This window comes from Ischnura elegans, chromosome 10 (genome assembly GCF_921293095.1).
Source record: "Ischnura elegans chromosome 10, ioIscEleg1.1, whole genome shotgun sequence".
In the NCBI taxonomy this organism is placed as follows: Eukaryota; Metazoa; Arthropoda; class Insecta; order Odonata; family Coenagrionidae; genus Ischnura; species Ischnura elegans.
The window spans coordinates 63,450,762-63,464,944 of record NC_060255.1 but is presented as its reverse complement, the minus strand read 5'-3'; positions in this window follow the sequence as shown (position 1 = coordinate 63,464,944).

The window sequence follows — 14,183 nt, the reverse complement described above, 5'->3', positions numbered from 1 at the left end:
CCCAGGCGAAGAGAGCATTCCACCAAAAGAGAGACCTGCTTACAGCGGGAAACTTAAATATGGATGTAAAGAAACAATTTATAAGAACCTACATCTGGAGTATGCTCCTATACGGAAGTGAGGCATGGACAATGACCACAGCGGAGAAAGCAAGGATAGAGGCCTTTGAAATGTGGTGCTACAGAAGAATAATGAAAATCAAATGGATCGACCGAGTTAGTAACGAGGAAGTCCTAAGAAGGGTAGGAGAGAAGAGAAGCCTCATGAAAACCTTAATAAGAAGACGGAACAACCTTATAGGCCACATCTTGAGACATGATGGCCTGATGAAGACAATCGTCGAAGGATAGGTGGAAGGCAAGAATGGAAAAGGAAGACCTCGAACAAAATATATGGAACAAGTAAAGAGAGATGTGAAAGAGAAGAAATACGTAGGAGTGAAAAGATTAGCTGATAGGAGAACTGAGTGGAGAGCTGCGTCAAACCAATCCTAGGATTGTTGACCAGTGATGATGATGATGATATTTCTGTGCTGAAAATTGCAAACCTGGAAGGAAGGAACCTAACGAAACACCTTCCCAAAGAACAGAGGAACTATCACCTCCATCAAAATTGCTCTTTGTTCAGGTAGTTAAATTCTGCCAGGTCCAAAACGAACGTCGCTTTATCGCTAGCAGTTTAGACAAGAGAAGTTTTTTATCGAATCAAACGAATGAACATATTAGGACGATAAAACAAGAGGAGCTTAAGAAAACATATTCGATACAGAGATACGGGGGAATATACACTCTTGGTAGAGGAGCAAACGCTAGCTAGCTAGCAAATACTGTTGATGCCAGCTGGTACGAAGGACTGCAATTGCTTCTCAGGTTAAATCGTAAGGTATAGAGAAAGGTGTAACTCGCGCACAATAGGGTGGTTTCCAATTATTTTTTTATTGCGTAAATCTAAAGATTATTACTCCTGGAGTACGAATTTCACGCTCTTAGATTTTCGAATGACGATATCTATTTTTCGCGATTAAATGAAAAGTGAAAATTTTCAAGCGCGCGAAATCGCGACGGCTAAGTAGGAATGATGGGAAAAGTCCGTGTGACGTATTTCTGGCTCCCGCTGCCGCCCCGTGAGGTGACCTTGAGGCGAAGCTTGAGCGCTGATACGACGCAGGCTGTTAGCAGGTAGCGGAGTACCCTGCTAGCAGGTAGCGCTTGGCTTAAATAAGGATTATTAATACCTTATCAAACGAAGGAAACTTTCCGACTATTGGCAGTTTTAATAAATGATTATTTAGAGATGTTTCCCTGAAGTCTGTGCCTCATGCATGCATTGGTAATCTCAGACGATGTAAAACTCCTAGGTTAAAAATGATCATTGCCATCGTCTAAACTGAGAATTCTAAAACCAAATAATTTGTATATTATGAATACAGTAATGGTGGGTAACGAATCGCAATCAATGCCTTTCGTTTTCTTTGATGAAGGAAACTACCCTATCGTGGTATTGGCTACCTTTTTTTGTCATTCTCACTGTTTAGTATATATCGTATCAAAGAAAACTCGAAATAGACATCTTCTTTCTTTAGAAAACTTTTAATTCTATACCATTCCATTTTGTCCGCCAGAGAGGGGCGGTTGTGAAAATTTCTTTTCACCGGCCGAATGTCGACCCATAGGTCACCCGAAAGTAACACAATACAATGTTATAGCACAGCGGAGTGGAGCATGAGTATACTGACGAGCTGTGGCGCAGTGCTTCACAAATTTGAGCTTGCTCTCACACCTGCCTTTACCCCTCTGCTGTGCGGAGCCGACTGCTTTTTCCGGCTTACTGTCAGGAGTGAAAAGATTAGCTGCTAGGAGAACTGAGTGGAGAGCTGCGTCAAACCAATCCTAGGATTGTTGACCAGTGATGATGATGAAATCAACTATTAACTACTTACATTCAAATCGCTAGCGCGATTACACTTCCATTATCATTTCAACATTAATTAGTTTCAATCCAAGATCACGACTTTTTGGCCATTCTCTACGATATAGTAAATATAATGACTGCAGCATCTCCCGGCGAGCATAATGGATTACGTTATCACACATCGGAAAGTAATACAACACTTTCCCCATAACTTTACCATAATACGAGTACTTTATTATAATATTATCTATTGGCGAAGCGAAGTACTTAGCTTTGAACTGCATCCATTTTATGTTTTCGTTGTTTGTTATTGTTATTTCAAATACTCCGCAGACGACGCATTCTTGGACAGAGATGTGTCGAAGGATTTCATTGGCTCTTCAGATTTCTCAATGATACCAACCTCACGCGCTCGTACCTGTATGATACGCGCGATGACGGTGGCTTACATGATCGCGTGATACAGCGGAACGTGATAGGAGAACGTGATGGTCATCTCTCGCCGTCGTCGCTGTCACATTTACATAATCAGGGCGCTGGTGTCACCTTGCTAAAGGGTGGCAACTGTAGCTGTGGCGCAGCGAGGGGGGGTTTTGGGGGATAACCCCCCCCCCCCCCCCAGAGCTCAGAGAAATTTTCAAGTTTAATCCATTTTACTTAATTGGATTGATAATACTAATAGAATAGTGTGAAGATTAATAAAATATCCCTCAGAAAGCCGTAAAACTCACCGTTTTGAACCATTTCTCTTAAAATTTCGAGATTTATTAATCTCGCGCTTACCGCTTATCCTGCAGCTCGATTCTGTAAATGTCATACCTGTGCTTCGCGTGGTTCGAACCACAGTGGAGTTCTCACGCCTCTCACCGTGAAAGACGTTCAAGCGATCCTGTAAGCCTGTGTCGTGAGATGTTTGACGGATTGCGAACGATCACTTCAGTTTCTTATGTTGGTAGCTGTGCGGACGCGAGGAACGAATCAGAATCTCCGATACAAACTTACTTCAGCGGCCAACTGCAACTTCAGTTACCGTAGAGAAACATATACAATGCCGTGGAATATTCACTCCCAAAGTAAATAATACTTCTTTACTCAATTTTGAGTGAGGTCTTTTCTTTTAAAAGTAACTATTAATGGTAATTTACGGTTGCTTAATTAGTTTGTAGCTATAAACTGTATATTACCTCTTTTATATGTTGTCAAGTGCTGCGTATCGAAGTCAGTTATCACGTAGCGGGCTCGTAATTGCACAATTAGCTCTTATTTCCTCATAGTATGGAGCTAATGCTTACGCGGAATGATAACAAGTGTTATTTTATTATTTAATAATGGTTCATTCTCGTATGCGTTTGAGCTGTTCTCATCATTTCAGTACATAATTTTAAATGCGCTGTGGTGCGTATACATATATGTCTGATTGTGCAAGCACATGCCACTATTCACGATTTATACTGATGAAAATGTTTCTGGCGCGAATACGAGTAGATTATTAACAGTTTCTGCTAGAGGGCGAGATATTTACATGTCTTAGTATTTCTATTGTGTCAACAGAAAAACGAATCATGTTGGTCGTGTTACTGAACGGCAGCAATAATGCATGGAAGAGATGGAATAGATGATCAATGTTTATCTAAACGTACTAAAGTATGCCCCGGCAAGCCATCTAATCGTCTACGAATTAATCGTGGTGTGAACTCAGTGATCCATCGCCAATCTCGCGTCTCGAAGGGATTGTTGATATCGCGTATCTGCCGCCGAAGTATGTGCATCTATTGCCTCCGTCGACATTGATGCTCATGCAAAAGTAGCGGAGGTATGTAAAGAGCCTCCATTCTCGTTAATAAAAACAAATCGAAGGCTTGAACTTACGAAACAAATATTAAATAAATCTGTTAACATTCAGTACCGCACAATATTTTTACCATTGGTTCTACTCCAAATTATTATGAACATTAAGTTGTGAGTATTTTACTTGTACATTCTAGAAGATGCACAAATATAAGATAATTGTCAAACCCTCAGCGCAAGGTTTAACTTCCCACCAACTTCAATCGCAATGAAGGCCAATCAATTTAAATAGGACGCGAATGTAAATTTAACTTTACGCATTTCTTTTATTTGTTTTTAATACATATTACTTATGGGAAGTGATAATATGAAATAGCCACCATCGTAATTAATGAATAATGTGCTATTAATTATCAATCACAGCGTAAATTCATAATGAAAAATTAGAGCGCATTGCCGCGACGAAGCTACCACGGGCCCTCTTGGGCGTGAATACTTTCACGGACGCGGCTGTGAGAGTGACGTCACTAAAAAGTTTCAGAATCGCTCCAGCGTCAAAGCCGTGAATACATTGACGAAATCCGCTTGTGACGGCCATATCACATTTACAGAATCGAGCTGCTGGTGGGTATACCGTACCTTCACACACACCGGTATTGGTTGCACCTAACCCCCCCCCCCAGCCTTAATTCCTAGCTGCGCCCCTGAACTATAGAATGGTCCTTGCGAAGCAAGCAGACGATATCGGGTAAATGCATTACGACGAGTAGTTCGCTTTGTCACTCTAATAAAATCTAAATTAATATATTGAGTTAGACTGTTTTATATATAGTATGTTTGAGCAATTACGAATATACTGTAAAGGCCGTTTTACACGGGGCACGTACTTGCACAATCTGACGTGTGTACGAAGGCGCAGTCAAAATTGCGTCGTGTAAAGCGGTGAATCGCTAGAAAACATGCGAGAATGCGTGGAAGTGAGATGGAAAAATAGCCCCTGTCCTAATTTCGTCCATGCATTCGCGCAATTCCGTGCCCCGTGTAAAACGGCCTTAATACATGCTAAGGCATCCCAAGAAAATTAGCCACTTTACAATAAGTAAAAAAATGTCTACCCCATTTGTGCATAAACTCGATTCTCCGAGATGTGGCTGAGAATTATGAATAACTCTTTCGTAGAATAAAATCAACTGATTTGGGCGTTACTTGGTGGAACGATGAAATGTTCATGGTGAAATAAAACTCAGTAGGTACTATTCCACAAACTTTTATTTTAACAGTCTACTAGTTTCGACGTTTATTCCGTCATTATCAGTAATTAGTATATTAATCTTGATTAAGACGGTATAAACGTCGAAACTAGTAGACTGTTAAAATAAAAGTTTGTGGAATAGTACTGAGTTTTGTTTCACCATGAATCTTTCGTAGAAGCTATGAGGGGTGTACATAAGGGTGGATCAGAGGTCTAAACCCCCCCCCACCCGAAATGCGGGAAAATTCAAATAATGTCTGAATTAGTTTTGTGAAGGGCAAGATGCAACATGCTGTGAGATTTCTTCAGATATGTGTAACGAGCGTGATGCGCCCGCTCCCTGCGGGCTTCCCCCGCTCTTTTCAATGCAGGTACACAGAGGGATAGACGCGTTTCTAATTTTAAAATGTAGAAGAAAAAAGGCAGGGTCTTATGTACAAATTTAATTGGAATGTTCATGTACAAATTGAGGTCAGAGGACCTCTTTAAACACAACATTGGAAGTAATTACACTATCCTTTGTTAATACTTGTTTGGCGTTCTCCTTAATATTTACAAAAATATTTTGAAAAGATCTTACCCTAGAGAATGCTACATAAAGTTGGCCATGAGAGAATACCGGGTAAAGCAGGAATAAGCCAGCTCTTTGCAGTCTGACCCTGAGCCTTGTTAATAGTTATCGCATAGGAAACCTTAATGGGAAATTGTCTGCGAGTCAAATTAAGAGGTATGGTGGGATCCAACGGCGTTAACTGTATTCTTGGGATGAGGACAATCTTGCCGAAATCGATTATTTTTTTTAATCGATTATTTTTTTTAATGTTTAAAAACCAACTTTAGGAAACAATAGCAATATTTAGGAAGTAAGATATGCCGTCGCATGTTCTCTGATAAATTCAGTGCATTTTGGTAACCTCATTTGTAGAGTTTGGTTGCGTATAAGTTGAGAAAAAGGTATCTATACAGTAGAAATAATATAGAGGATTTTTTTCGTTTCTCTCTCACATCACTTGCCAGTGATTCAACCCAAGGGCTGCTTTCGATAGATGGAGTGGAGTTCGTCCCAGAATCAGCCACAGCGTGCGAATATCACAATGTTAGGCCAGTTCATTTTCGTAAGGCTACCTTGCACTTCCAGGATTTTATTTCGGGGTGTTCGAAGGCCTCGCCCGGTATTTGGACCCGAAGCCTTCGATCAGCAGCCAAGCACTAATACCCACTAGCCTACCACAGTCCCGTTTTTCGAAGAAAAATAAGTATGGAATATCTTAATGTTAGGGAGAGGGCTAGAGGAATTTATAGTATACGCCACTGTTACGCCTGTTTGCAATTTCAGTAAGAGCACGCCCTCCGTTTCTAATCGATAATTTCCTTTATAATTCCTACTAATGTAAAATCAACTGATTTGGGCGTTACTTGGTGGAACGATGAAACATTACAACGAACATTACATTAAAAATTACATCGAATGTTACATTGTGAAACAAAATCCAGTACTATGAAGTTTGTGGAATAGTACTGGGTTTTCTTTCACCATGAAAATCCTTAATGTCTCGTGTGAGCTATTCTATTGGCACGTAAAATTTAACACTTTCCCGGCGAACAACATGTAAAAACTCTTCTTCTTCTTAATTATCTGTCAGTAGCCGTGAGAATGGGTAGCGAGTCGGTACCCGAAACGTCGGCGCTCTCATATAATCTTACCCGCGCGGTGTCCCGAGAAGAGTTTTCACATATTCTATTGGCGTTTTACAAAGCGGCCATAATCAACTTAACTCAATTTAGAGTTCACTTGACGATCAATGACAACGACTCCATATTATAAGCATGGGCACCGGTAGACAAAAGTCATATCATCATTTCCCGAATTTTTTCAGGAGCCCGGGGGGAGGGAGGGGGTGCTAGTGCACCTGACACTATCTTGCGTCCATGATGATAATTTTACGAACTACCTGTAAATCATAATGGCGATACTCTGTGGAAGTTGTTGATCTTCACAATAAATGCACACTATTTTAATGCTAACCTACCCGGGTTTCTACTGGTTAGTGGCATTTTCTAAGTGCTATACTACAGTGACGCAGCGAGGGGGGTTTTTTGGGGGATAAACCCCCCCCCCCCCCCAAGAGCTCAGAAATTTTTAAAATTTTAATCCATTTTACTTAATTGGATTAATATTACTTACAGGATTGTGTAAATATTAATAAAATATCCCTCCGAAAGCCGTAAAACTCACCATTTTGAACCCTTTATCTTGAAAATTTTCTAAAGGAGTGCCCCCGCGCCTCCCGCTTACCCTAGCGGGTATTCCACACCCCCAGACACTCCAGTAGTAGTTGTGCCTAAAACCCACCCCAGCCTTAATTCCTAGCTGAGCCCCTGCTATACTATATTGTGGCGGTTAGGTATATAGAGGTAAAAATGTGGAAGGGGGAGTTGATGTAAGAGCTTGAGTTGGAGTAAAAATGGATATTATGGGTGGCTCATTAAGAGGTTGTTTGTGCAGTAGTGCGTGGGGCCAAGGTGAAGGTATTAGCTGAAGGTTGTGGGACCTGTGAAGGATCGAGTAACATGCTGACATGCCGTGGGGGCAGAGGATAGTTATATTAGAACTGTGACAGTTTTCTCCCATCGTTCTCTTCTCCTAAAAGTCATGGCACCCCCGTGCCACAATCTTCGGACCATAAGCCAATCCCCTCGTTATCCGTGGATTTTTGTGAGGAAATCAGTATCTTAATAAAAATAAAACAGAAAAAAGTTTAAAAAGGAACTTAATTCTCCGAGAGATGAAAATCTTATTTTTCATTTTTAGTGCATTTTTTACCTTTTTTGTTGGAAAAAGCGTGTTCTTTTTAATTTTCTAAATTTCATTTTTATGTTCTACTTTTTAGAGGTGAATCATGTAATCATTTAAACCAGACCTATCAAAGAAATTTCCGACAAAAATGTATTAGCTTCTATATAACCATGTATTGTGAAAATTCAAAACTATTTTTCTACATGAAAATTTAGTAATTAATTTTAGCACAACGGAACAAAATTTCAAATGTCCGATTATTGAATATTGAATTGTCATGAGAAATACGTAAGTGTACGAAATTTCAAGCCGATTCGTCACTGGAAAGTTGGCTAAAAATCAAGTACAAGATTCCATCAATGAAACAGACGAGGCAAGTTAAGAAAAAGCATGTAGAAAGACCTTTCGAGCGAAAGCAATGCATCCTCACAGCTGCTGGCAGACTTTAAAGACAGTCGAATGGGAGACAGTTGGTGGAACTCGAATCGAATTCCTCGAATTTCACCCATTTGACTGGTACATGTTTGACCGCAGTGGTGACGTCATCCACATGCGAGCGTCCCCAGTGCATACGACTCTCATTGTCAGTCTGTGTCTGGTGCGCGAGTGAAGTGCTTGGACTAGGAAGGGAGCCGAAGACATCGTGCTGTTTTACCACATTGCCGAAGGATCATCCACAATATTTGGCAGTAAAGGTCAGTCCCTGTTTGTTTTCTAAATATGTCACCATGTTTAGCGAACGGTTTTAATAGGAATGAATAGGGAAGATGAGGTAAGGGCTTTAATAGCTTTTGAAAACAATGCAATCAAGATTAAGCAAATGATCCACAACCAAGAACCGATTTCAGGATATTAACTGGAAAGGGAACCACTGAAAAGAGTGTAACCGACCAATCCTTGGTATTGTAGCCGTTCTCAATTGGTCGGGCTATGAAATTCTTTCGAACGAGGGGCGAAATAAGTATTATGTATGAATCGGCTGAGGGCTGAGGTTATGATCTGGCGCACGAATATCACAAAAGAGGAACCTCAAGTCGGCCTCTAAATGTGTTGCCACCCTCCGCGCGTTCAAATGGGTTTACAAAATTCGCCACTCGTGTCGCTGACGGACAAATTGACCCGAATTTCACGGGGAAAGAAGGTATAATTAGGGGTATTAACCGAAATTTATACATATGATGACGTGGTCTATCAAATTCATTACCTTTCAATGCTGTTCCTCTCAGTGACAAACATAATACTGCAAAATATTAGAAAAAAAAGTGGAACGCGTTGCAGGCATCTCCGCGCCGCAGAAATTTTTGGAAACTGATTAAAAGCGACCGAAGTGGCAACTGAAATCAGCCTTCTATGGGATGGAATTGGGCCTCCTCTCTGCAGTCCCCTTGATCAGGTGGGTGAGTGCTTTCCCTACCGTTTCCTTTCTTTCCCCCATCCCTTATATTCCCTCTTCCCTGCCCACTGTTCACACGAGTGTTCTACCCCCACCCTTTCCTCCCCGCGGTGAGGCTAGTGCTCGTGAAGAAACCCGGCGATGTGGTTCCCACTCCACTCCTTAACAACCGCCATCCCATGAAGGTTTCGCCGGGATCAAATGGGACTTGTACCAAGTGGACATATATTCCTCACCTCCCCCATTCTCCTACGTGCTCCGAGGGAATATAAGGCGCTGCCGTTATGCCCGAAAGGAGAATTTGCTTGACCGACAGCTCCGCAGTCCGTGTTCATTTGTCTATCGTTGTTTTCAGCAGCCGTCCAGACTACATTGTAGATGTGGGAATTTCGATTCATGTCGGTGATTCAATTCGTTCGTTTTCAGTTCATGTGAATGAATTGTTGTTTCTAATTGTTAAAAAAGAATTACTTTAGCCAAATGAGTACCGAACAGTGGCTCCGCGGTCGCCCTTGAGTATACTTGACCACAGTCCCCAGCGGGCTCTCTCTCTCTCTCTCTCTCTGCGCTTCCCTCTTAGGAGTGCGGTGGCCAGCGCACCGACGGAGAATCACTCCGGCGGCAGCTCGGCTGAAACAGGCCAATCCCAAGGGGAATACTCTATGCACCAAGAACAGTTTTCCTTCCCTCGACACAATTAAATTCAGGAGTGCAAGTGAACACGATGCGTCAGAAAAACATTCAGTATAGAGTACCACTCTCTGTGAAGCTTATGAGTTAAAGACAGTGGCGCCGACTCCATGGGGCCTGAGGGGGCCCGAGCCCCCTCAAAATTTCATTATGGGTGTGAGGAAAAAATATGTCAGGCTTGTCAATTTCCCCGGAGTGTCCAGAAATCGAGATTCGAGTTATCAGGGTTCTAATGTTGATCTTATTATGAATCTTCTAAAATGCTTAAAAAACTTAAAACTCACTCCTTATAAAATTTCCCAGAGCAAGATCCCCGGTTCACCCCCCTCCCCAATATTTTTTGTAAGTCGGCATCCCTGGTACCGAGAACCAAATCAATCTTGCGAATCATAAGGGGGCGTCCATTTATTACGTAAGGCGTTTAGGGGGGGAGGGGTCAAGCCGAATCTCACCCAATCTCACTTGGTGGAGAGGAGTGAGGGTCCTAGCAAGTATAACGCAGTTTTTTCCGAAAAAAATCTGTAAAATTATCATCTCAGTAATCTTAAATTGCCGGCCTCGGTGGCGTAGGGGTAACGTTCTCACCTGCCAAACAAGAGGTCGCGGGTTCGAGTCCCGCCTGGGTAGGTTTCCCTGGTCCAGGGCATGGTCGTTTGTGTTACGTTTATTTGTTACATTTGTTGAATTGTAAATACACAGTGGTGTAAAATGGCCAATAAGAGCTGTATCCGGTGGTTTGGGAATAAAATAAAATAAAAATAAATACTAGTCTTAACTAGTCTTAAAATATAGATAATTAAACAATCAATAACAAATCCAACGCAATGAAGCATAAATGTAAGTAAATATATTGAAAATACGAATTTTGGCCAATCTCGCGTGAGATTAGAGGGGGTCGAGCCAAGTTTCACGATATGTCACCGATATGGGGTAGGAGGAAGTCTAAAAATCTCCAAAATCATCTCACGTAATTAATTGACGCCCCCAAAGAATCCTGCGAATTAAAGAATTCTTCGAACTAAATGAATACCACGAACTAAATTAATACTACGGAATAAATGAATTATGTAGACCATATGATAATCGCGAATCAAAATAATTCGGCAATCACTCAGAAAACTATACGCTTTCTTCCGCCAGTTTTATATCGAAGCCGAATCAAATTGATAATGAGAATATTCTTATTGCCATTTTGAATCATTAATGACACTCATTCTTTTGAAATTGAAGAATAAGATAAACGGTAAGGCATCAGCTGACTTCATTATCAGCTTTCTTTTGTTAACCTCCACTTGAAATTCGACCAGGAATTCTTGGAAGTTTTTATTTTATACCTACATCACTTTTAATTGATGCATAAAATTTTAATTGATAGAAATGAAGATTATCGTTCGATATACTGATTAAAATTTGAGATCGACGGGCCTGGCACTTAACACGTTCGGGACGGATGACGAATATTCTCGTGATTTAGGCGCGTCAACTTAATAATTTTAAAGCATACTATACTTAGGCATTTGTTGGTAGGTTTTCAGTAGTTGCCCGTTACTCATTATCAATGGTCGTATCGTAATGTTTGATTAGATGAAACTATATTTCAAATATATGCTTTTTAATTATGCTTAAACCAAACGCAGTTTGCCCAAAATGGCACATATTTTCAATCTCGACACCTCTGACCAGGTACTTCGTTCCTCTACATTTCAATACCCCGGTACGTAAAGTGTTAACCACCTATCCCTCCGAAATTATTCCTCCGAAAGTCCCCTCAAAGTGACTCCTCCTCCTCTCCCAGCAGAGAAGGGAAAAGGATTACAGTGTAGATAATTGAGAGTGAAAATATGAAGTTTTGGCATATTAAGAGTGATTGAGAAAAGAAGGAGAATATTTTGATAATCAAGTGAATAAAAATGGCTGGGATGCCGACTTACAAAAAATATTGGGGGGCCAAACTGGGGATCTTGCCCCGGAAAATTTTATAAGGAGTGAGTTTTTAATTTTTTAAGCATTTTCAAAGAGTCATGTGATCAATATTAGAACCCTGATAACTCGAATCTCGATATCTGGACACTCCGGTGAAAATCGACAAGCCTGGCACATTTTTTCCTCACACCCATAACGAATTTTTGAGGGGGCTCGGGCCCCCTCAGGCCCCATAGTGTCGGTGCCACTGTGATTCTTGAAATATAAATAATACGTTAATGATCGGCTTGAATGGGAATGAATTCGGGGAAGACACGGTTAGGGAAAAAGTCTGGAGTGGATCGTTTTTATTGAACGGGTGGAATGCACTGAATACAAGGAGCAAATGCCAGTTAACCGTGGGCCATACCATGCAGGACTCCCCTAGTCTTCAGCCAGTGGTGGATACATATGGGGGGCGCCCACCCCCTTGCGGCTCCGCCCGCATTGCCTAACACCACAATAGGGTAGTTTCCTTCATCAAAGAAAACGAAAGGCATTGACTGCGATTCGTTACCCACAATTAGTGTATTCATAATATACAAATTATTTGGTTTTAGAAATACCAGTTAAGGCGAATGTTAATGGTCAATTTTAACCTCATTTGAAAAAGGCCAGATTGGCGCCCATGCGATACCACTCCACGTGACGTCACAGGGACCTAAGTGCTATACGAGTAGTTGGGAGTTTTACATCGTCTGAGATTACCAATGCATGCAGTGAAGTTTTCTTGGGTTTCACACCGGGTCAGGTCCTCCATTTCCCCCCGGAAATGGAGGACCTGACCCGGTGTGAAACCCGAGAAAACTTCACTGTAAGTGCTCGCCGGGAAAAAAACAAAAATTATATTACCAATGCATGCATGAGGCACAGGGCTCAGGGAAACATCTCTTAATAATCACCTATTAAAATTGCCTAAGGTTGGCAAGTTTCCTTCGTTTGATACGGTAATAATAATCCTTATTTAAGCCAAGCGCTACCCACTAGCCTGCATCGTAGCAGTGCTCATAACCTCCCACCAAGATGGCCTCACACGCCGGCAGGAGGAACCATAATGACGTCATTCGGGCTTTTCCCAGCATTCATGCTTAACCGTCATGTTTTCGCGCGCTTGAAAATTTTCACTTTTCATTTAATCGCGAAAAATAGATGTCGTCATTAAAAAATCTAAAAGCGTGATATACGTAGTCCGGGAGTAATAATATTTCGATTTAGGCCATAAAAAATAATAGGAAACCACCCAGTATAGAGGGTGGTTACTATAGTAACTTTTTTATATCATAAGATGGCATTGTCTTGTATATGCGTGTCATCAGTTTATGTAAAACTTTCTTAGTGACTTAATTATTTGTTATTACTACAAAAGTATAGGTAGCTCAAGATATCTTTTGCACCCCTCCCCTTGAGTTTTTTTCTGTAGCCTTTACTGTCTTCAGCGTCCTCATTGCTCAGCTGTCGAGGCACATATCAACCCCCTCGAAGGCCTCATATTGGCTGGCAATGGCGGTATTAATCCTCGCATCCGGCGACTAACAATACCTACTCGAAACCAATACCAGAGCAGACGAGAGTGCTGATCCAGGGTTCGCACTCTACCTAAATAATGAAATTCACGGTTTTTTCCAGGTTTTCACGTTTTTTTTAGGTTTTCACGGTGTCAATGTCGTCAAATTCATGGTCCGTTTATAAGTGAAAAATAGAACTATCACCGGCCGTATATAAACTAAAAATCAACGTACGCGACATACGCCATACGTACGAGACATATAATGTAAACGCAGCAATGAAAAGTGATATCTGTTATGACGTCAACGTTTGGAAAATTCAGGGCCAACTTAAGGCCCAACCCAACCGCGCTCTTGCCCGGACGCCGAATATCATGGCATCCTTTAATATGCGAATGCCCTTAGGACCTTCTTTCGTCTGAGCACCGGAAGTCCTTTTTTAATTCCTCGCGCCTCCGAGAGATTGTTTTTTGCGCACGTTGTTATTACCGCACAGTAACCAAATTTCCCTTACCCATTCTTTCGGAGATCGCCGAAAATATTTATTAAAATTGCTTATAGAATGTAATAAATCAAAAAATCAATTTCATATAATTACAGTGGAACCTCGATCTATCGTTTTCCAGGGGGATGGACGAAAAAAACGATGAATGCGGGAAAACGATCGATGCGGGAATGTTTGGATAGGTTGCCTATTTCCCAGGTAACGCAGGATTTTGGCGCGTAATTATGATATTTGTTAAAGGATTCAAAGAAGATGTTAGCCAATTACAGGAATACTAGTACTTTATCGAGACACTTAGGTCATATTGTTGATTCGAATAATATCTCTTTCAAATATCCTGCCATGTAAATAGCCATGAAATTTTTTGTTCTAAAGAGAAG